Genomic DNA, 25,158 nt, shown 5'->3' with positions numbered 1-25,158 from the left:
TTTGCAGAAAAGCATCCCCAAAGAATGATGTTTCCACCTCCATGCTTCACGGTTGGGATGGTGTTCTTGGGGTTGTACTCATCCTTCTTCTTCCTCCAAACACGGCGAGTGGAGATTAGACCAAAAAGCTATATTTTTGTCTCATCAGACCACATTACCTTCTCCCATTCCTTCTCTGGATAATCCAGATGGTCATTGGCAAACTTCAGACCGGCCTGGACATGCGCTGGCTTGAGCAGGGGGACCTTGCGTGCGCTGCAGGATTTGAATCCATGACGGCGTAGTGTGTTACTAATCGTTTTCTTTGAGACAGTGGTCCCAGCTCTCTTCAGGTCATTGACCAGGTCCTGCCGTGTAGTTATGGGCTGATCCCTCACCTTCCTCATGATCATTGATGCCACACGAGGTAAGATCTTGCATGGAGCCCCAGACTGAGGGTGATTGACCGTCATCTTGAACTTCTTCCATTTTCTAATAATTGCGCCAACAGTTGTTGCCTTCTCACCAAGCTGCTTGCCTATTGTCCTGTAGCCCATCCCAGCCCTGTGCAGGTCTACAATTTTATCCCTGATGTCCTTACACAGCTCTCTGGTCTTGGCCATTGTGGAGAGGTTGGAGTCTGTTTGATTGAGTGTGTGGACAGGTGTCTTTTATACAGGTAACGAGTTCAAACAGGTGCAGTTAATACAGGTAATGAGTGGAGAACAGGAGGGCTTCTTAAAGAAAAACTAACAGGTCTGTGAGAGCCGGAATTCTTACTGGTTGGTAGGTGATCAAATACTTATGTCATGCAATAAAATGCAAATTAATTACTTAAAAATCATAGAATGTGATTTTCTGGATTTTTGTTTTAGATTCCGTCTCTCACAGTTGAAGTGTACCTATGATAAAAATTACAGACCTCTACATGCTTTGTAAGTAGGAAAACCTGCAAAATCGGCAGTGTATCAAATACTTATTCTCCCCACTGTAGATGTTATATTTGAGATTCTTCAAATAGCCACCCTTTGCCTTGATGACAGCTTTGCACACTCTTGGCATTCTCTCAACCAGCTTCATGAGGTAATCACCTGGAATGCATTTCAATTAACAGGTGTGCCTTCTTAAAAGTTCATTTGTGGAATTTCTTTCCTTCTTAATGCGTTTGAGCCAATCAGTTGTGTTGTGACAATGTAGGGTTGGTATACAGAAGATACCCTATTTGGTAAAAGACCAAGTCCATACTATGGCAAGAACAGCTCAAATAAGCAAAGAGAAACAACAGTCCATCATTACTTTAAGACATGAAGGTCAGTTTCAAGAACTTTGAAAGTTCCTTCAAGTGCAGTTGCAAAAACCATCAAGCGCTATGATGAAACTGGCTCTCATGAGGACCGCCACAGGAATGGAAGACCCAGAGTTACCTCTGCTGCAGAGGATAGGTTCATTAGAGCTACCAGCCTCAGAAATTGCAGCCCAAATAAATGCTTCACAGAGTTCAAGTAACAGACACATCTCAACATCAACTGTTCAGAGGAGACTGTGTGAATCAGGCGTTCATGGTCGAATTGCTGCAAAGAAACCACTACTAAAGGACACCAATAAGAAGAAGATACTTTCTTGGGTCAAGAAACATTAGCAATGGACATTAGACCGGTGGAAATTTGTTATTTGGTCTGGAGTCCAAATTAGAGATTTTTGGTTCCAACCGCTGTGTCTTTGTGAGACACGATGTGGGTGAACGGATGATCTCCACATGTGTAGTTCCCACCGTAAAGCATGGAGGAGGAGGTGTTATGGTGTTGGGTGCTTTGCTGGTGACACTGTCTGTGATTTATTTAGAATTCAAGGCACACTTAACCAGCATGGCTACCACAGCATTCTGCAGCGATACGCCATCCCATCTGGTTTGGGCTTAGTGGGACTATAATTTGATTTTCAACAGGACAATGACCCAACACACCTCCAGGCTGTGTAAGGGCTATTTTACCAAGAAGGAAAGTGATGGAGTTCTGCATCAGATGGTTTGGGATGAGTCGGACGGCAGAGTGAAGGAAAAGCAGGCAACAAGTGCTCAGCATATGTGGGAACTCCTTCAAGACTGTTGGAAAAGCATTCCAGGTGAAGCTGGTTGAGAGAATGCCAAGAGTGTGCAAAGCTGTCATCAAGGGATAGGGTGGCTGTTTTGATTTGTTTAACACTTTTTTGGTTACAACATGATTTCATATGTGTTATTTCATAGTTTTGATGTCTTCACTATTATTCTACAATGTAGAAAATAGTAAAAATTAAGAAAAACACTGGAATGAGTAGGTCTAAAACTTTTGACCGGTTGTGTACATTACATACTGTAGATACAGACTTGAAAAAAATGGTTCTGTTGCTCGATGATTAGCCAGCTTTTGACATTCTTTTTAAATTAAGTTATGGTCGGAATGGCTTTGCGTTGCTGTGGTAGTTTGTTCCACTCAACAGTGCCGGTATAAAATAAGGTGTTCTTACCAAATAGACAGGCAACACGAGAGTCTCTGGATCTGGTGTTGTATTACAATGTATTGGTGGACATCTCTAAAGTAAGTAAAATCATTCGCTAAGCACGTGGGGACTGAGTCAGTAATAAATATATGGACCAGACCAAGTTGAATTAATGTTATCCTTTTCTCCACATATAGCCAGCCTAGCTTCTTAAAATGCTTGACCACCAGAGGAGTATGAGGTGGGAGTTTAAGTACAGTTCGAACCAGCTTGTTTTGGCTGGTCTGTAGCTTATTGTTTAGATGTTTGGGGCTGCTGGTCAACCATGATGTGCACGCATAATCAAAGTGACACTGAACTAGCATACCTGCCAGAGTCTTTAGGGGAGGGGTGTCAAACTCATTCCACAGAGAGTCCAGTGTCTGTGTTTTTTAAAAGTTTTTCCTTTCAGTTAACACATAGACAACCAGGTGAAGGGAGTTCCTTACTAATTAGTGACCTTAATTCATCAATCAAGTACAAGGGTTTAGCGAGAAACCCGGCCCTCCGTGGAATGAGTTTGACACGTGCTTTAGGGTGTCACTATCAAGATATTTTGAGGTCCGAGCAAGGAATTACATTTTTTGGTTTCTCTTTGTTAAAATCTTAAGGGCCATAGTCTCACCAGTCAGGTACCTAATTCACACCCAAGGTAGCCAACTAAGGTTTTTGGTGTAACCACTGAGTTGCCCACTTTGACACTAAAACCAGTGGTCCTTGCAAGCTTTACTCTGGAACCAAATAAGATGGATTCTGTTTTTCCAAGATGCAGAGAAAGTTTGTTATCTGAAAGCCATTTACTGGTATTGGATAACTCTGCACTAAGGATCTCTTCCACTGAGACTTGGTTCTTATGGGAGCCCAGCAGAGCAGAGTAATCTGCATACAAAACTATTAACAAGTGTTGAGGGCTGAGGCCGCCCGCCAACCACACACAGACACACATACACACACACACAAACACGCACACATGCACACACATGCACACAAACACGCACACAAACACGCACGCACGCACACACGCACACACACACACACACACACACACACACACACACACACACACACACACACACACACACACACACACACACACACACACACACACACACACACACACACACACACACACACACACACACACACACACACACACACACACACACACACACACTCACAACCTCCCACCCAGGTCTTACTGCCTTATTAAAAGCAGTGAGGGTTTCGAGTTCAGGGTTGCTGAGAGAGTACAGAGCATAAATATGTGATGGCGGCGGCACTATCAGCTGGTCAGTTTACGGAGTGTGATCGATGATAGCCCAGGCCGGCACACTCCCTACAAACATCTTAAGCGGATGAGGTTTTGCCTAATTGGGAGCTTTGCAGCACAGATCAGATTCGGCCTCATTTGATGCTGATCATGAAGTCCCAGGAAACAGCCTGTGAGATTTCTGCTGGCTGCTTGCTGTCTTCATTTGTAGGCCGGTCACAGCTCTAACCTGCCAATTTGACCTACATAGTATTATACCTGAAAGATAATTATCTCCATCCCCTCCGTTCTAGAGGGGTTATGAACACAGGCACGCACACACACGCAAGCATGCGGGAGTGCACACACTCACACACACACACACACACACACGCACACACACACGCACGCTCTCTCTCTCTCACCATGGGGCTGAGCTTCTATTTTAATCCTGGCGGCTCCCTGTGAAGGGAGGAGGAAGTTCCAATTAAAATTAAAATAAGCTATTTTAACGGTCTCTTAAATTGACAACTGAACAATGATTTTCGTATTGGTAACTGTCAAAGGTCTTGGAAAATCCTCGGTTGATAAGGCCCAACGCATCCAATTAGGACCGGAGCAGGGCCTCAGCCAGTAATGATTTCATCCATGTCCCTGAAGATGTGGCGCGGACACTTATGGGCAAATTACAGACAAAAAGGCTTGCTGTATTGATGAGGGGGAGAACATACTGTTTTCCATGTTCCCATCAGGTAGAGGAGGAACAAGTCTAGAGAGAAGGACCGAGGTGCCTGATGTTCGGCCCCTACTCTCGCCTGTCTCGCTTTCTAACTATCGCTCTCTCCCCTTTGTTCTCTCAATCTCGGCCCTAGTATCTCTAGCCTTCTCTCTCTCTCTCTCTCTCTCTCTCTCTCTCTCCTCTGTCTCTCTCTCTCTCTCTCTCTCTCTCTCTCTCTCCTCTCTCTCTCTCTCTCTCTCTCTCTCTCTCTCTCTCTCTCTCTATCTCTATATATATATATATACATATATATCAGTTGAAGTCAGAAGTTTACACACACTTAGGTTGGAGTCATTAAAACTCGTTTTTCAACCACTCCACAAATTTCTTTTTAACAAACTGTAGTTTTGGCAAGTCGGTTATGACATCTACTTTGTGCATGACACAAGTAATTTTTCAAACAATCGTTTACAGACAGATTATTTCACTTATAATTCAAGTATCACAATTCCAGTGGGTCAGAAGTTTACATACACTAAGTTGACTGTGCCTTTAAACAGTTTTTCTGCAAAGGGACTAGGACGACTGATCCGTGTAAAAGAAAGAATGAATGGGGCCATGTATCGTGAGATTTTGAGTGAAAACCTCCTTCCATCAGCAAGGGCATTGAAGATTAAACGTGGCTGGGTCTTTCAGCATGACAATGATCCCAAACACACTGCCCGGGCAACGAAGGAGTGGCTTCGTAAGAAGCATTTCAAGGTCCTGGAGTGGCCTAGCCAGTCTCCAGATCTCAACCCCATAGAAAATCTTTGGAGGGAGTTGAAAGTCCGTGTTGGCCAGCGACAGCCCCAAAACATCACTGCTCTAGAGGAGATCTGCATGGAGGAATGGGCCAAAATACCAGCAACAGTGTTTGAAAACCTTGTAAGACTTACAGAAAACGTTTGACATGTGTCATTGCCAACAAAGGGTATATAACAAAGTATTGAGAAATGTTTGTTATTGACCAAATACTTTTTTTCCACCATAATTTGCAAATAAATTCATTAAAAATCCTACAATGTGATTTTCTGGAGAAAAAAAATCTCATTTTGTCTGTCATAGTTGACGTGTACCTATGATGAAAATTACAGGCCTCTCTCATCTTTTTAAGTGGGAGAACTTGCACAATTGGTGGCTGACTAAATACTTTTTTCCCCACTGTATATATATATATATATATATATATATATATATATATATATATATATATATAACATAACCGTGGCCTTGCTCATATGTGAAATCCTTTGCTGGCTTGACCCTACCAGACTAGTGTCTGTTGACGTGTGTCTCAACCCTGCCAGACTAGTGTCTGTTGACGTGTGTCTCAACCCTGGGAAATGCTCATGCCAATAGGAGGGCCTTGAGTGGCTCATCAATAACTTCTGCTAATGCAATTCAAACTGAATGTATCAGTGTGTGTGAGATGGTGTGATTGGATGTTGGTTAGATCAGGGAGCTATTGAAGGCCATTGTGCTCTAGCTAGCTAGGGGGTCATTTTCTATCATTTAATCTCAATGCTTAAGCTCCTGTAAACCAATACTGTTTTGTTGTACTATGCTTCACATAATACGAAGTCCAGTCTATACTGCACTCTTAGAAAAAAGGTGCTATCTAGAACCAAAAAGGGTTATTCAGCTGTCCCCATAAGATAACCTTTTGAAGAACCCCTTTTGGTTCCAGGTAGAACCCTTTTGGGTTCCATGTAGAACCCTTTCCACAGAGGGTTCTACATGGAACCCAAAATAGATCTACCTGGAACCAAAAGGTGTTCTTCAGTGGCGGTCGGTGCCATTTAAAATAATGTTTTTCATCAAATTGGATGATATTTGGATGAAACCAGTAAAAGTAGGGTGACCGAAGTATGAAAAATGACTGTAGCTGGTACATTGATAAAGTACCCCCCCCCCCGTGTCAAACACTTGGATTCAGGAGGCAGTCATTACCAAGGATTTACTTCCGGCTTTATGCAACGTCACATAAAGCCGGAAATGTAATACACTAATGGTAGAGTGTCATTATATTAACTAATTTTAATATATATCACCTTAAAACCATCATCAAATGTGCGCCTACACTTTGCTTTGGCTTTGTTTACAAACCGTAAACTAGCTCATACAGAACGTATGACCAAAGATACTGATAACCTTTCATCTGTGGTGTGACTTTTAGTTAAGCTACTTACCAGCATGTCTTCAAAAGCACACTGTGTTGTGATTGGATGCCATAGTGCACAATTTATGTTAAACCATTAACTGAAGAATGAAGACATCCGACAGCAGTGGCTTCTTCTTTTCATTCCGGGTGGACAGGCTGCATTGAAAATTACGATCATGTCACACATGTGCAGTGCACATTTCGAGCGAAGTTGCTTTTTCAATGGGGGAGAACATTCAATGGGTTTTGCCAGGAAGCTAATCCTGAAGACGGACGCTGTACCATCATGGCAGTGGATCTTGCAAGCGCTGGGGGGTAACACACCTGATATTCAGTATACAGTTGAAGTCGGAAGTTTACATACACTTAGGTTGGAGTCATTAAAACTTGTTTTTCAACCACTCCACACATTTCTTGTTAACAAACTATAGTTTTGTGCATGACACAAGTAATTTTTCTAACAATTGTTTACAGACAGATTATTTCACTTATAATTCACTGTATCACAATTCCACTGGGTCAGAAGTTTACATACACTAAGTTGACTGTACCTTTAAACAGCTTGGAAAATTCCAGAAAATGATGTCATGGCTTTAGAAGCTTCTGATAGGCTAATTGACATCATTTGAGTCAATTGGAGGTGTACCTGTGGATGTATTTCAAGGCCTACCTTCAAACTCAGTGCCTCTTTGCTTGACATCATGGGAAATCAAAATAAATCAGCCAAGACCACAGAAAAAACATTGTAGACCTCCACAAGTCTGGTTCATCCTTGGGAGCAATTTCCAAACGACTGAAGGTACCACGTTCATCTGTACAAACAATAGTACGCAAGTATAAACACCATAGCCATCATACCACGGAGCCATCATACCGCTCAGGAAGGAGACGCGTTCTGTCTCCTTGAGATGAACATACTTTAGTGCGAAAAGTGCAAATCAATCCCAGAACAACAGCAAAGTACCTTGTGAAGATGCTGGAGGAAACAGGTACAAAAGTATCTATATCCACAGTAAAACGAGTCCTATATCGACATAACCTGAAAGGCCGCTCAGCAAGGAAGGAGCCATTGCTCCAAAACCGCCATAAAAAAGCCAGACTATGGTTTGCAACTGCACATGGGGACAAAGACCGTACTTTTTGGAGAAAAGTCCTCTGGTCTGATGAAACAAAAATAGAACTGTTTGTCCATAATGACCATCATTATGTTTGGAGGAAAAAGGGGGTTGCTTGCAAACCGAAGAACACCATCCCAACCATGAAGCATGGGGGTGGCAGCATCATGCTGTGGGGGTGCTTCGCTGCAGGAGGGACTGGTGCACTTCACAAAATAGATAGCATCATGAGGAAGGAAAGCTTGGTCGCAAATGGGTCTTCCAAATGTACAATGACCCCAAGCATACTTCCAAAATTGTGTCAAAATGGCTTAAGGACAACAAAGTCAAGGTATTGGAGTGGCCATCACAAAGCCCTGACCTCAATCCTATAGAAAATTTGTGGGCAGAACTGAAAAAGCATGTGCGAGCAAGGAGGCCTACAAACCTGACTCAGTTACACCAGCTCTGTCAGGAGGAATGGGCCAAAATTCACCCAACTTATTGTGGGAAGCTTGTGGAAGGCTACCCGAAACGTTTGACCCAAATTAAACAATTTAAAGGCAATGCTACCAAATACTAATTGAGTGAATGTAAACTTCTGACCCACTGGGAATGTGATGAAAGAAATCAAAGCTGAAATAAATCATTCTCTCTACTGTTATTCTGACATTTCACATTCTTAAAATAAAGTGGTTTATCCTAACTGACCCAAGACAGGGCATTTTTACTAGGATTAAATGTCAGGAATTGTGAAAAACTGAGTTTAAATGTATTTGGCTAAGGTGTATGTAAACTTCCGACTTCAACTGTATGTTTTTTGTTCTTCCATCCCTAAGCCCCCTACATTGAGTCGGAGAACTGCCAGCACACAGCTGGCACGAAGGAATGTTGTCCACAAAAGGAGTTGCGGTGTGTACAGTATTTGTAATTTACCCCTGAAATCATATTTTGCAATTCCATTGTGTGGGTTGTTGTCTTAGTTGAGGTAGCGTGTCATTGGGGCTAATCATGATAATTAGGTTGTCTTCCCACTATCATCAAGCTGTAATGATAGACATTTTAGAAAATTCTACATCTACTCTGTCTGCACAGCTTCCCTGGCAACCACCGGAATGATGTGATGCAAAATCAGCTTTCTCAAGGCAAAGAAGATGTGCTGTGAAAGCCCAACATACTGCAAGTCAAAGTTATTCATTTCAAATCTGCATCAATTGAGCATTTCAGGCACACAAAATTTAAAATACAAACATTGAAAAGTTTCACAAAAAAGTGTACAACCAAATATTGCATATTTAAAATGGAGTACTTCAAAAACACCAGAAAACACATTGTAGAATGAATAGATCACTACATGAACGAAATGATAGCATCAGAACAGTAAATAAGGAAATTAAATTCTCTACCCATTAAATGTTGTTACATTTTAACAAACATTTCCCTTTTCAAAAACATTACAGGCTATGTAGACAGGCTCCTGGATCTCCTCTTCAATGAGGTCACCATTGGTCCAGTGGCGTATGTGGGGAAGCTGTTCGGGTTGCCCATCCCAGGACCCCTGTCTGCCCAGTTTGAGAGGCCTGACAAGGAGGAGGCCATAGCTGGATTTGTCTTGCGCTTACATTTTGGGGGTGACTGAAGCCAAGTGGATGACTGAAGCCTGCTTGATTGAAGCAGGGTATATGGGTCCCCTTCCTGTCCCTCTCATCTCCTCATCAATCTCTGTAGTTAGTTGCATTTCCTAAAGCCTAAGTAATTCACTTTTATGTGATATGATATCACATTTTGTTACTATGTATTGTTTTTTTAAAAGCATTCAGACGGGAGATGAGAGTTACAAATTGTACGAATCAATGGGGTCCTGCACTCTGTAGGGCAGCCAGGTGCCTATATAAGGCTTACTGTTCTAATTATTTTTGTCCCCCATGATGAAATCAGGGACGGGACTATGCATCTGTGTCCGTCCGTACAGTACGTTCGCTTGTATGTTCGTTAGTCACACGTGATATCTCAGACAGCACTTACCTGATTTTGGCGAAACTTGGGTGAATGATGCGTCTTCCTATAAAAGTCCGGCATTTACAACATGTTTACTGTTGCCTTGTTTAATGTCAAATGATGTCTCACCATTATTTCTCACCTTTATTTCTCATGAGTGTTCATGTTGATCAATATTTTGGCTATGCTGGCCTTTTGTAAATTATCGAATAAATGTCTGATCAATACATACAATTCTAAGCATATTGTCATTTATAATGCTAATGCAGAGGCACCAATAAATTGTCCAGTACACTTATTGTATGTTGTTTTCATGTACAGTTCATTCGGAAAGTATTCAGACCCCTTGACTGTTTCCAAATGTAGTTATGTTACAGCCTTATTCTAAAATATATTAAACAGTTTTTCCCCCCTCATCAATCTACACACAATACCCCATAATGACAAAGCAAAAACATATTATTTGAAATTTTTGCAAATTTATAAAAAATAAATAAATGGAAATATCACATTTACATAAGTATTCAAACCCTTTATTCAGTACTTTGTTGAAGCACCTTTGTCAGCGATTACAGCCTTGAGTCTTCTTGGGTATGATGCTACAAGCTTGGCACACCTGTATTTGGGGAGTTTCTCCCATTCTTCTCTGCAGATCCTCTCAAGCTCTGTTTGGATGTGGAGCATCGCTGTACAGCTATTTTCAGGTCTCTCCAGAGATGTTCGATCGGGTTCAAGTCCGGGCTCTGGCCAGGCCACTCAAGGACATTCAGAGACTTGTCCCGAAGGCACTCCTGCGTTGTCTTGGCTGTGTGCTTAGTGTCGTTGTCCTGTTGAAAGGTGAACTTTCGCCTCAGTCTGAGGACCTGAGCGCTCTGGAACAGGTTTTCATCAAGGATCTCTCTGTACATTCATTTTCCCCTCGATCCTGACTAGTATCCCAGTCCCTGCCGCTGAAAAACATCCCCACAGCATGATGCTGCCACCAACATGCTTCACCGTAGGGATGGCGCCAGGTTTCCTCCAGACATGCCATTTGGCATTCAGGCCAAAGAGTTCAATCTTGGTTTCATCAGACCAGAGAATGTTGTTTCTCATAGTCTGAGAGTCCTTTAGGTGCCTTTTGGCAAACTCCAAGCGGACTGTCATGTGCCTTTTACTGAGGAATGGCTTCCGTCTGGCCACTCTACCATAAAGGCCTGATTGGTGGAGTGCTGCAGAGATGGTTGTCCTTCTGGAAGGTTCTCCCATCTCCACAGAGGAACTCTGGAGCTCTGTCAGAGTGACCATCGGGTTCTTGGTCACCTCCCTGACCAAGGCCCTTCTCCCCCGATTGCTCAGTTTCGCCGGGCAGCCAGCTCTAGGAAGAGTCTTGGTGGTTCCAAACTTCTTCCATTTAAGTATGATCGAGGCCACTGTGTTCTTGGGGACCTTCAATGCTGCAGAAATGATTTAGTACCCTTCCCCAGATCTGTGCCTCAACACAATCCTGGCTCGGAGCGCAACGGACAATTATTTCGACCTCATGGCTTGGTTTTTGCTCTGACATGCACTGTCAACTGTGGGACCTTATATAGACAGGTGTGTGCCTTTCCAAATCATGTCCAATCAATTGAATTTACAACAGGTGGACTCCAATCAAGTTGTAGAAACATCTCAAGGATGATCAATGGAAACAGGATGCACTTGAGCTCAATTTTCGAGTCTCACAGCAAAGGGTCTGAATACTTATGTAAATAAGGTATTTCCGTTTTTTTTGAAAATTTCTAAAAACCTGTTTTCGCTTTGTCTTTATGGGGTATTGTGTGTAGATTGATGAGGGAAAAAAGTAATTTAATCAATTTTAGAATAAAGCTGTAACGTAAGAAAATTTGGAAAAAGGGAAGGGGTCTGAATGCTTTCCAAATGCCTAAGCTTGCAAGGTGACTCAGGCTTTACTAATTATTGTGAAGAAGTGTATCAGTGAACTGTATTCTGTAATTAGCTACAAAACAATAGAAATGCAATTGTGTATTGCTGCTGTTTGTTTGAAATCCAACAGTCCATGATCAGCTCTGTTGACCATGAGAGCATTTTGCAGAGAAAACGGGTTGAGGCATACTATTTAGGCTCGGAAAGACATGTGGCCTATTGTTTACCTGGTCATCAATGACATGTGGTCCATTGTTTACCTTGTTACCTGGCAATGACCACAAGGGCGTTTCAAAGAGCTGTCAGTCAAGGCGAGCTCATGGATATATGCTCCCCGCCCACTCAGCCTGTTATTTCGGGCTTCCTGAAAGTTAGAAATGAGAGAACATACAATTTCTTCAATTCTGAGCATTTTAATAGTGTAAAAATATAATGGGTGATGTTTTGGTCATTCAAAGGCTATTATTACCTGGGAAATAGGATGACTGTGCGGGACCTTTACGATTAGGGAGGACATAATTTTTTATGAGCATGGCCTTATTTATACTGAACAAAAATACAAACGCAATATGCAACAATTTCATTGATTTTACTGAGTTACAGTTCATATAAGGAAATCAGTCAATTTAAATAAATTCATTAGGCCCTAATGTATGGATTTCACATGACTGGGCAGAGGCGCACCCATGGGTGGCCCTGGGAGGGCATAGGCCCACCCACTTGGGAGACTGGCCCACCCACGGGGAGCAAGGCCCAGCCAATCAGAATGAGTTTTTCCACACAAAAGGGATTTATTACAGACAGAAATACTCCTCAGTTTCATCAGCTGTCCGGGTGGCTGGTCTCAGATGATCCCGCAGGTGAAGAAGCTGGATGTGGAGGTCCTGGGCTGGCGAGGTTACACGTGGTCTGAGGTTGTGAGGCCGGTTGTACGTACTTCCAATTTCTCTAAAACAACGTTGGAGGCAATTTATGGTAGAGAAATTAACATTCAATTCTCTGGGAACAGCTCTGGTGGACATTCCTGCAGTCAGCATGACGATTGCACGCTCCCTCAAAACCTGACACGTCTCTGGCATTGTGTTGTGTGACAAAACTGCACATTAGAGTGGCCTTTTATTGTCCCCAGCACAAGGTGCACTTGTGTAATGATCATGCTGTTTAATCAGCTTCTTCATATGCCACACCTGCCAGGTGGATGGTTTATCTTGGCAAATGAGAAATGCTCACTAACAGGGATGTAAACACATTTGTGCACAAAATAAGATAAATAAGCTTTTTGTACATGTGGAAAAAAGCTGGGATCTTTTATTTCAGCTCATGAAACATGGCAACAACACTTTACATGTTAGTTTATATTTTTGTTCAGTATATATTACAGCATAATGGATGACTGTCATTAATATTCCATTCACCCAGCTCAATGTAACATCGATGGTTTAGGCTACCTTATGATACTCGCTTTTTGTCCTATACCCATCATGAGGTTGCTAAAATCTAGCCTACAAATGAATGTTTATAATGTAGGTGCACAGGTTCAGAGACAAATTGGAGTAATCAAGGTGACAAACAGTGACACATTCAATACCACACCTTGCACACTCTTGCCTGCATCTAGCTGATCTAGGGTGTAATCATTAGTCCAAACAGTTGCAAAATGTTCTGTTTTGTTACTAAAACAAGAGTTTATATTGGACAAATTCAGGTAGTTCCCTCACTGTTTCATTCCTTTTGCTTCCGTTTAACAAACTTTCTGCCACATAATCGGCAGAATGAATACACAGTTTACTTTCACCTCCAATCCAATCCATGTGTACAATCACGCAGTACTGTGTACAGCAACCATTTTAGCAGTTACAACGGCGGGCCACGCTAGCAATAAATTAATACAACTGAAAGCTTACCTTGACTTTGAAGAGTTGCAGTGTTGGCTCAGCCAGCTAGCTAACATAAATAGCAATCCTCTCTGTTTGAGTCAGGTTGTTGAGTAGGCTAAATTAGCTGCATTAGCTAAGTAAGTAAAAGGTAAACTAAGAAGAAGAAAAAATACAACTCTCTCTCTCTCTCTCTCTCTCTCTCTCTCTCTCTCTCTCTCTCTCTACCTCTCTGCTGCTTTTCCATAATTTTGGAATAAATTAATTTGTTAAAAACTGTTCAAATATTATATTTCTCTCTCTTTGAGTCAACTACTCACCGCACTTTATGGACTGCAGTGCTAGCTAGCTGTAGCTTATATTTCAGTACTGGATTCATTCTCTTATCCTTTGATTGGATGGACAACATGTCAGTTGATACTGCAAGAGCTCTGATAGGTTGGAGGACATCCTCCGGAAGTCGTCATAATTACTGTGTAAGTCTATGGAAGGGGATGAGAACCATGAGCCTCCTAGGTTTTTGTACCTAGAGGAGGATGGAAAATAGCTGTCCTCCAGCTACACCATCGTGGTACCCTAGAGGGTGCTGTTGAGGCTACTGTAGACCTTCATTGCAAAACCATGTGTTTAATCCGTTTTTTGGTGACATATTTAGTATAGTTTTATCTAAAATGTCACTATTTTTATTTTTATGAAATTCACTGAGTAGGATGGTGTGTGTGTGTGTGTGTGTGTGTGTGTGTTTAAGAAACCCACCTCAGTTCAGTAAACCACCATCCACCAACCTTCCTCTCAATAACAGGAGTTGATAGTGAGGTAAGCAAAAACGTTACGCACAACATCCAAGAGTAACATTGATGGTCATTGTGCATTTCCTATATACTAATCCATAGTCTGTAGGGAGTGCAGCTTCAGGGCTGGTTACAACAGAGCTCTCTGGCCATGTCAAGTCCCTGTCAAGTCCCTGGGTGGCTGGAGGAAGACTCTGAGTCTAGGTTTACGTCCCAAATTGCACCCTATACCCTAAATAGGGGTCTGGTCAGAAGTAGTGCACTATGTAGGGAATAGGGTGCCATTTGGGAGACACACTATGGCTAGGGCTCTCCCGCTCTCCCTCCACATTGCTGTTGTGTAGGTGTTGACCCCTGGTGACCTGCAGCTTTGCTTCCATTGGAGGAGAGAACGTTGCTTCATCCTCACTGCGTCATGGTCAAATAATTGGTAGTTTGTGGTTTCCTGCAGCTTCAGTCAGATGTCTGCTGGTGTACTGGAGATGATGGGGTGATAACGGAGCATTCAGGTTTGCAGGAGGAAGCTGCAGTTTGAAAGATTTCTTATGTGTAATTTGATGGTTTAGGGAAAAATGTGACTGTTATGTTTTTGTTTTCCTAATATTTATAGTTTTGTTTTGCAGCCCGAAAACATTTTAAGTAAATGATGATGTCGTACCAAGGTTATTTCGTCTTCTTTTTGTTGATATTTACAATAGCCTACGTGTCCAATTGATTTAGTGAAATACATGACTAATCCCATTGAAGAATCTGTTTCTACAATATGCCTTTACATTCAGGATGGTCTTCTCCAGTAAGAAGAGAAATCATCCTGTGTCCTCCCTTGATTCCTACAGATTTAGGATCTTAATTTGAGGCAGTTTGCTACAGCAGGTAAATAATCCTGCAGCAACAGGAAATGTGAATTATGTGGATTATAATTAATGGACATTTTTGTAGGGGTTGCTACATTTCAAAGTGGAAATTACAAACTTCAGAAGCCTTTTTAAACCTCAAATACACTACAAGTTTAACATTTTCTGCATTGCAGGAAAGTTCTCGAGCAATGAAGATCCTACATCTGTATGTGTCACTCTGACTGACACGCTCACTGACCGACACACTCTCTGACAGGTAGGCTTAACATTTTGAAAATTGTGGATGAGAATCCAGTCAGTCTCAATCCCTAGCCCAGGGCAATAGAACACCAGAGACAGAAATCAGTCTCAATCTCTAGCCCAGGGCAGAAGAACGCCCTATTTAGTGCACTACTTTTGACGAGGGGGGCCAGGGACCATAGGGCTCTGGTCAAATTGGTGCACTGTATAGGGAAAAGGGTGCCATAAAAAAAGAAAAATACATACCCCCCCAACTGATACAGAAAAGTGACACTGATAGTGAAGACAGAGAACAAAATATAACATAGGCTTCTACGCTGAGGTGTCAGGCAGGCAGCAGAGAGAAACCTCTGACCAACCAGGCAGTGTCTTAAGCGAGCATGCCCTTTGTTGTCACGCTGAAGAGACACAGACGGGCTGAGATCTGTTGTTGTTCTCACTTTCCTCTGTCTTCAACCATTCACTCTTTCTTTCCCCCTTTTAGCCAGAGGTGATAAACCTGGCCTCCTTTACTCCTCCTCGACTGACTTGCTTCTTCCCTTCTTCCTCTGGCCGTTTGTTATCTCCTCTTTGTGTGTGTCCCAAATAGCACCCTATTCCCTATATAGTGCTCTACTTTTGACCAAAATTCCATTGATCAGAGCCAAAAAGTACTGCATTATAAAAGGAATAGGGTGCCATTTGGGAGTTGGACACAGGCTCTGTTGTGTTTGAAAAGGGCAAGGTGGCTGAGCAGTCTCTGGGTTGGCTGAGCAGTTTGCCCTGCAGTGCCACGCCGTGCCAGGGGCCATGCCCGCCTCAGCTGCTCCATCACCGAGGGAGTGGGCTAACGCTGTCTGACTGCACTTAGCTGTGTTTCTCTGAGACAGTCATATCAAATCAGCCTGGACACTGGGACATCACAGATCACAGATCACATGCCCCTCACTACTTTAAGCAGTTTTGGATGCATCCCAAATGGCACCCTATTCCTTACATTCCCTATTCCCCTATGGGTCCTGGTCAAAATGTGTGCACTACATAGGGAGTAGGGTGTCATTTGGTACACAGCCTTTGTTGCCATCTTGCAACGTTTTTTTCTTTTTCTCCACTGGGTTTTATCTTTGTTATCGAGTGATGTTATGATTTGCTGCAATATTTTCCGTCAGCACTGCTGCCACGTTTATGTTGGGTAACAGGGTCCTATTAAAACTTCTGGTCTCCATCGATCTGGAGAGTTTTTTTTTTTTTGACCTGCCTGCTGCCTCCCTCTCCCCTCCTAGGTGTTGTCCCTCCTCTTCTTCATCCTTACCCCTGAATTTGAATCTTCCAGATAATAAGCTTTGACTTCTGGCTGCACGTTTATGGGTCTTTTCATGTTATCAGCTTAGCTCATAGCGTGGAGCGACTGAACACAGAGTCCTAGTGACAGGCCAGCCAGTCAGCAAGGCTGGCCTGTCAGGCAGTAGCTCTCATACACTAATGATTTCCCTTTAGTCTGTTTTCTGTCTCATTGGCCGTTTCCTTCAAAAACAAAATTGCTCATTTAAATTCTCATGCCTGGGGCATTTTGGTCTTCAAATATTGTTGGAAAGTGAAAGGATTAGGCAAAATATGCTTTTTTAAAATGTTAATATATTTTCTGGTTCACTTTCTCCTCTGAGGCCAATTAGGGAGTTTCTGCTGGCTGTATTAATGTCAAACTGACATCCCCCTGCTATAATTACACAGCACTTGAAACCTAACTTTCACTGGCGGGGAGATGAGGAGCGCACCTTGCAGTGACACACACATTCTCTCTGCCAGCTTTTGATCATTTAATCATTGCTTGCTTTCTTTCCCTCTTTTCTCTTTTCTTCCCCCTCTTCCTTCTGCTCATTGGATCATTTCACCTTTATTCTCTCTCTCTCAGTGTTGTTTCATTATTCACAGTTGTGTTCTGCCTGGGTTCAATAGTGACATCATCTCTCCACTTTGCTTCTGCCTGGTGAGGAGGATCCGATGGTCCCTTCAGGTGCAGATACCATATGTATATTGTTTACTTACTTGATTCACAATTTACATTGTGTTGTTTGTGTTTTCCCCTTGTTTTTACAACAGCAGCCAGCCCGGCGTGAGCGTGCTGTCAGTCAGTTGAGGGATGGGTAACGTGTGGCTCCATGACCCGCCGATCCTCCCTCATTGTGCCGGCATTGTGTGTCAGGAGAAGGGAGACATGTAATGATGGTTAACGCTTCTTCTCCATGAATATGAATGCTCCCACAATACACCCCTGTGCAGCTACAGGATGGCAGCTCCATTAGTGATGTGTTGGTGCTCTATCCTCTCCTCTCGTCCCTGCCAGTTGCCATGGCACCTCATACACAGCCAAATATTCATTTAATCAAATGTAGACATATCCATCCAGATTGGTGACTTCATTAAGGAGTTAGGGCCATCTTAGTCAAACAAGGAATAAATGCTAACTACTACTGAGAATGATGGGTTTCTGCTATTAGACACTAATTGGACAATTGGACCCGGCTAATAAAGAATAATAAATTATGTTTAGTTATATTAGTTGTTTTTTGTCTATTTTAATTTAGACTGTTTTTTGAGTGGACATGTCAGTTTGTCCAATATTTGTCTTTATTTTGTCATTTATATTGAATATATAAATACATAAAGACTATGGAATTCACTCACACTCACCATAGCAATCTTTATGCAGTGTCTTTAATTTCTGCATTAAATATTTATTTGAACAGCTTAAACAGCATTGCTATGGTTATACAGTAATTAGTTATTAGTTAATTTACAAGTAATTACACATTACTGTAATTTATAAGTACATATAAATCAATGATGTAGAGCCCTCAAATTCAACTCTGGACCTCGAAGCCTGTTCCAATGCTTGTTTTCATTGTTCCCCTCTCATCAGGGTCCAGGACACCAGGTAGTGGCAATTAATTATCAGGTAGAAATGAAAACCAGCAGGCTGCGAACCTCATGGGGTAAGAGTTGAATTCCCCTGATGTAGAGAATAATTCAAAGACAGTTTTTTTTCTCCTGCATAATGGAAACCTTTCCAGTTGTTTGTATGTTTCCCAGAGAGCAGTGCAGGCTGTGAAGGCAACACAACACACTGAGAGCAGCTTTAAAGATTGAACATCCCATCAACAAGGCTAGGCTGCTATTACAATTAGAATACATTTTACTGTGTGGAACACAAAACAGCTACGCCTTCTATTAGAGTAAAGTATGGTCAGAATATAATTGGTCTCAGTAACATGTAGCCTATTCTGTGTTGTCGTTCTGGACATATATACAATTACCTATAGGACTACTTTGTGAGAAAGTACAGTGGGGAAAAAAAGTATTTAGTCAGCCACCAATTGTGCAAGTTCTCCCACTTAAAAAGACGAGAGAGGCCTGTAATTTTCATCATAGGTACACGTCAACTATGACAGACAAAATGAGAAAAGAAAATCCAGAAAATCACATTGTAGGATTTTTAATGAATTTATTTGCAAATTATGGTGGAAAATAAGTATTTGGTCAATAACAAAAGTTTCTCAATACTTTGTTATATACCCTTTGTTGGCAATGACACAGGTCAAACGTTTTCTGTAAGTCTTCACAAGGTTTTCACACACTGTTGCTGGTATTTTGGCCCATTCCTCCATGCAGATCTCCTCTAGAGCAGTGATGTTTTGGGGCTGTCGCTGGCCAACACGGACTTTCAACTCCCTCCAAAGATTTTCTATGGGGTTGAGATCTGGAGACTGGCTAGGCCACTCCAGGACCTTGAAATGCTTCTTACGAAGCCACTCCTTCGTTGCCCGGGCGGTGTGTTTGGGATCATTGTCATGCTGAAAGACCCAGCCACGTTTCATCTTCAATGCCCTTGCTGATGGAAGGAGGTTTTCACTCAAAATCTCACGATACATGGCCCCATTCATTCTTTCCTTTACACGGATCAGTCGTCCTGGTCCCTTTGCAGAAAAACAGCCCCAAAGCATGATGTTTCCACCCCCATGCTTCACAGTAGGTATGGTGTTCTTTGGATGCAACTCAGCATTCTTTGTCCTCCAAACATGACGAGTTGAGTTTTTACCAAAAAGTTATATTTTGGTTTCATCTGACCATATGACATTCTCCCAATCCTCTGCTGGATCATCCAAATGCACTCTAGCAAACTTCAGACGAGCCTGGACATGTACTGGCTTAAGCAGGGGGACACGTCTGGCACTGCAGGATTTGAGTCCCTGGCGGCGTAGTGTGTTACTGATGGTAGGCTTTGTTACTTTGGTCCCAGCTCTCTGCAGGTCATTCACTAGGTCCCCCCGTGTGGTTCTGGGATTTTTGCTCACCGTTCTTGTGATCATTTTGACCCCACGGGGTGAGATCCCAGATCGAGGGAGATTATCAGTGGTCTTGTATGTCTTCCATTTCCTAATAATTTCTCCCACAGTTGATTTCTTCAAACCAAGCTGCTTACCTATTGCAGATTCAGTCTTCCCAGCCTGGTGCAGGTCTACAATTTTGTTTCTGGTGTCCTTTGACAGCTCTTTGGTCTTGGCCATAGTGGAGTTTGGAGTGTGACTGTTTGAGGTTGTGGACAGGTGTCTTTTATACTGATAACAAGTTCAAACAGGTGCCATTAATACAGGTAACAAGTGGAGGACAGAGGAGCCTCTTAAAGAAGAAGTTACAGGTCTGTGAGAGCCAGAAATCTTGCTTGTTTGTAGGTGACCAAATACTTATTTTCCACCATAATTTGCAAATAAATTCATAAAAAATCCTACAATGTGATTTTTTTCTCATTTTGTCTGTCATAGTTGACGAGTACCTATGATGAAAATTACAGGCCTCTCTCATCTTTTTAAGTGGGAGAACTTGCACAATTGGTGGCTGACTAAATACTTTTTTCCCCCACTGTACATCCATGTCTAAACACTAGCAGCCACGTTGAACGTCTCAACTGGTTTTGAAAAAGCAGATTGTTGCTATTGGTGTCTGTCTATATTTAGTCTAGATGACAGCAGTAGAGACATATCTCTAGTAAACTAGACATATCCCCCATTTAGCCTCCAACAGCCTGTCTGTCAAGTTCTAACGCCAATCTAGATAATAACCCACAGGGAACATTTTACATTTGACCAAACCTGTGTTGGACAAAATCAAGCTGCCATTTGTTGGCTTGGGTGAAAAGAAATCACTTGCACAGTTTTGACAAAGTGTGCATGTGGCCCTCCAGCAATTCTTAATGTCCTCTACCCACACCACCTCCTCCTAGTCCTTGTCCATCGCTCCTCTTCCTCCTCCTCTGTCATACTTGCCTCTCTCCTCTCCTTTCCGTTATTTTGTCCTTTTGCTTGGACTTCAGGTAATAGGAAATGGCACTGACCCCTTCTGATCCCCACGATTACCTTTGTGAAGCGTGAACGTGCTATGGAATCACACATCAGGAGGCGTGCAGTAATTATTTTGCGATGCCATCAGCATGGATCAATCACGCGTGGACGCTGGTAGTGGGATGACGCTCGCAGCCATGGCCAGGGCCAGCCGAGGCCCTCTCTGACTGACAGCTTAGATAATTAAGTGATTGTATAGACCCCTCCGACTGTTCTAACAACCTTGTCAGGCGGCAGGCCCAGGCTGCTGTGGCTGTGGACATGATGCAGGACAGAATGGAGGGACAGAACCTAAGAGCACTCAAATCAATGTGCCCTCCACTGCTTGAGCATCTCTGACTATTGAGCATCTTGTACCTCAAAACTGGATGAATGTGGAAAACTAACCAAGAGGAAAAGGGAAGAACAGGGCCCACATGTCCTTTGATGAGAGGGACAGTGACGGTGTCCGAACAAAATGTGTAAAGGCAAAACTGTGTGAGGAGCACACACGCGCACACACAAGACATCAACAAACACACACACTCAGGAGGCACACAGCTTTAACATTTTATTTTGGAATTAGATTTAAAATGTGCATGATGTCTGTTTCATACATGAGCCTAGGTACAGTATCTCGTCTCTTCCCTGTCTTATTATCTTTGTTCCATGTGTGCCTTAGATTAATACTGGGCCGCTCTTCAAATTAAACTTGAATGCCACATGTTTTATTACACAGTAAATTCAGGCAGAGAAAAGACTGGTAGGACACAGCATGAAGAAACATATAATATTGGGATCTGGAAAGAACCCATTGTATGTGTCACATTGCACTGAAAGCTCAATACCTTTAATACCACAGCTCCTAAGATATGATTTCATGTTGAATTTTGACGCACATAACAATTTCATGTTAGCTTTTTCCAACCTGTTCAAATGGAGGATGTTCTACATATTTTATAAAAAGACAGGTAATTTGTCTATAGTGTGGTTACCATAATAATCTGCTCACTAATAATATTTGTATAAGTTAGAAATTGGTGTGTGGATGTCTGCCAAGCCAAAAGCTAGCTCAGCTCACGGTCACACAATACCCATAGATCCACATTAGACAGTGTTCCTTCCAATCAACTTTAAAGCCGACAAACAAGTTCACGTTTTAATGAGCATCAGGGGTCAAAAACATTAATGAGGAAATAAAAAGGCTGTAAGAGTCTTTAGAGATTTATTGACCGACCCTTGACCTTTGCCCTCCTGTTGGTAATTGGCCCATCTGAAAGTAATGTCTCTGACATCTAGTCAATGTCACAACAACACTGACCACACAACTGTCACATCATCCCCTGCTTAATATCAAGATGATGTCATGGCACTGAGAGCTTGTTTTAAAAAGTAAACACTCATTACATAATCAGGTTGTGCTAGAAATGTCATCTATTTCAACTGTCATCAAGTAGTAGTAGAGTGCCACTTACTTTATGCCACTTAACTATTACAAGTATTATTAATCACTTGTAACACTAATTAACCCTCCACTACTTCTAACTACTTCTAATTAGTGTAAGAATACAGTAGCACTCACTGGTGGTAGCAATTCCATAATACCATCACACCCACACCCAAACATGTGTCATCATCAAGCTATCAAGGCCCTTGCAAATCTAATCTACAGATGTATCTTTGCGGTCTCAATCTGTCCACTGTCAGTTGCTTTATGATTATAGGATTGTGTCCAAGGGACACACTTGTGTTATATAATATCCTGTTAAGAGTGTGTTGTGGCTACTCCAGTATACTATTGGCTACTTCTTCAAGTTTGTAGAGCTATTTCAATATCACGATTGTATTTGTGTATTTATTTTTCTGTAACTTTTTTAATGATTTTTTTCTCACAATAACCATGTTTATTTCAAAACATTATTTTCACAGTCTCTTTACACCCCAAATAAAAATGTAAGAGGACATATACATTAACTTATGTGTGTGCTGCTTGACAGAAAAATCAAAACATTATAGGAAATCCTTTAACCTGGCAACTTTAACTAAAGTAATTTGACAGAAAATAGGTGTAAAACTTGAATCAGTATAAAATGTCACTCTGGTCATGGACTAACTGAAAGATCGTAAGACAGACTTGATCCATTTGACTTGTCATTTTGGGAGACTACAATTAAATGAAATGTATATTTATTAACCTAATTAATTGTCCCATAGGTATCATTCACTAGTTGAGTTTCAGTTTAAATAAAATATGTGGGTGAAAGGTGAAATAGTCAATTTGATGAGTAGGACTATTTGGTATCTCAATTTTGAGCTAATTTCTGCTGGAGGGATTGAAGCAGAAATATTGGATGTTTTGAAATGAGTGCTGTTTATTCAAAACAAAATATGTTTTACTTTTCTAATTCAGTGGCCTATACTCTAATGTAATGCAGACGGTTAAAGGCATAATTTGTCATTTGTCCCTGTATGTAAAGTGTGATATTTGTGGCTGGACATTGATCAACTGGAAGTGAGTTAATAGAAAAGATAGGCTACATAATGTATCATCATACATATGTATATCACCTAATGTATAATGTCATGCAAATTGTTAAAGGTACAATATGTAATTTCAACAGTCTGACCTTGCCACTTTTTTTTTTTTTTTGTCATTTAGCAGACGCTCTTTAGCAGAGCGACTTACAGTTAGTGAGTGCATACATTATTTTATTTTTTTCATACTGGCCCCCCGTGGGAATCGAACCCACAACCCTGGCGTTGCAAACGCCATGCTCTACCAACTGAGCTACATCCCTCCCCATCCCGCCTTAGACCACTGCGCCACTCGGGTTTGGTAAAGTCTATTGAGGGGGCTGGGGAAAGGTAAGCCCTCTAGACAAATGATAACAGAACATTGTGGGTTATGGTGAAACAGTTACACGAAGGTTGTACTCAAATTACACATTTTCATAAAATCTAGGAGTAATGTGGCTATAATTTAAATGACAATTGAACAGGAGGAAATCTTAAAGATTGTGCATTTAAAACGTCAACAAACATTTTTTGCAGATCGTTTGTTTGAGTTTGAAGCAATATTCAACACATAGCTAGTCTACTGTTAATTTAAAAAGTATGCCTATAATCGACATTATGAAAGTCTGTAGGCTTAGATAATGCAATCAAAATGTTTGCTTTAGTTAGTTGGCCTGGCTTTGGTTGGCCTTACGTGCCTGCAGTGATTGACCGCGTAATGTGGCTTGCCTCTGTATAAAGGCTACAACTGGCCAAAGCATAGGTCGACCGATCGGCAGTGGACTGGAGTGACAGCTTCTACACAGAGCAGCGAGATAATCAATGTGGAGCAAACTACTATTTCACTGTCCGATCATCGACCATCAGCCGCGGCTAATAAGACGATACCTTAACTGGTAGCATTCAATTTGTTCCTGCTGCGCCCTTAAACCCAATAAAGCGATTGATTGTTGGTCAAAGAGCCGTTTCAATTAGTTGTCTGTTAATGAACATGCAATGTTCCCTTTAACAGATTGACTGGCATGTTTTACCATCGCTTTGATCGTCTCTAGTGATTTGTACTTTAGAGAGAGAAAGGTAAATAGAAAAATAAATTGCATATAGATTGTTGATCTCCCACACTGTGGTGGACTTAGACATTGTACACCCGTGAACTATGTGTTCTAGCACATCATTCCTATTCTAATAAAGTGGCTTAAATCAATACACACCACCACCTAACCTTGTGTTTGACGTAATGTTATCCATTTTGGAACTGAAATCAAGGTAACTTAAAACGTAGTTAGGCTAATAAGAATGTTTTTGTTTATTTTATCACCTGTAGCCTATATGTAGGCCAGATAGATAAACCTGTGTCCATTATATATGGACACGTAGGAAAGTTATTCTTTCATAAAAGTTTGAATAGTCCTACAACGGTTTAAAACAATTTGATATTGCTATTAAAATCGACAAATCCCAACAGAAGTTTCGTTAATGATCACATTTTATTCACAATTTTATCAACTTGAAATTCACCTGACATATAGCATTATTGCGCATAATAATCTAGTATGCTATCTTTGTCGCCGCCTTGTGAGGAGAATTCGTCTGATCAAGCCTGATCTGTCTGTGGTGCACCAGAGGAGCGCATTCCAAAAGAGCCCCTCTCAATGAATCACTTTCGATATTCTAGTTAATCAAAATCGGTGTAAATATTACATTTTACTTTCCACATCTTTCCATTTTATTTGATAAATCTCGTAACTTTGTCATGGTAAATTATTGTTAATTCCACCTATGCAACATGGCAATTATTTTAATGGTGTTACATCTTGGAAAAATACATGCAACATCTATAAAAGGTATATAATATAGGCTGTAAT

Source organism: Coregonus clupeaformis, chromosome 20 (assembly GCF_020615455.1).
Source record: "Coregonus clupeaformis isolate EN_2021a chromosome 20, ASM2061545v1, whole genome shotgun sequence".
Taxonomy (NCBI): Eukaryota; Metazoa; Chordata; class Actinopteri; order Salmoniformes; family Salmonidae; genus Coregonus; species Coregonus clupeaformis.
This window is presented reverse-complemented; position numbering follows the sequence as displayed.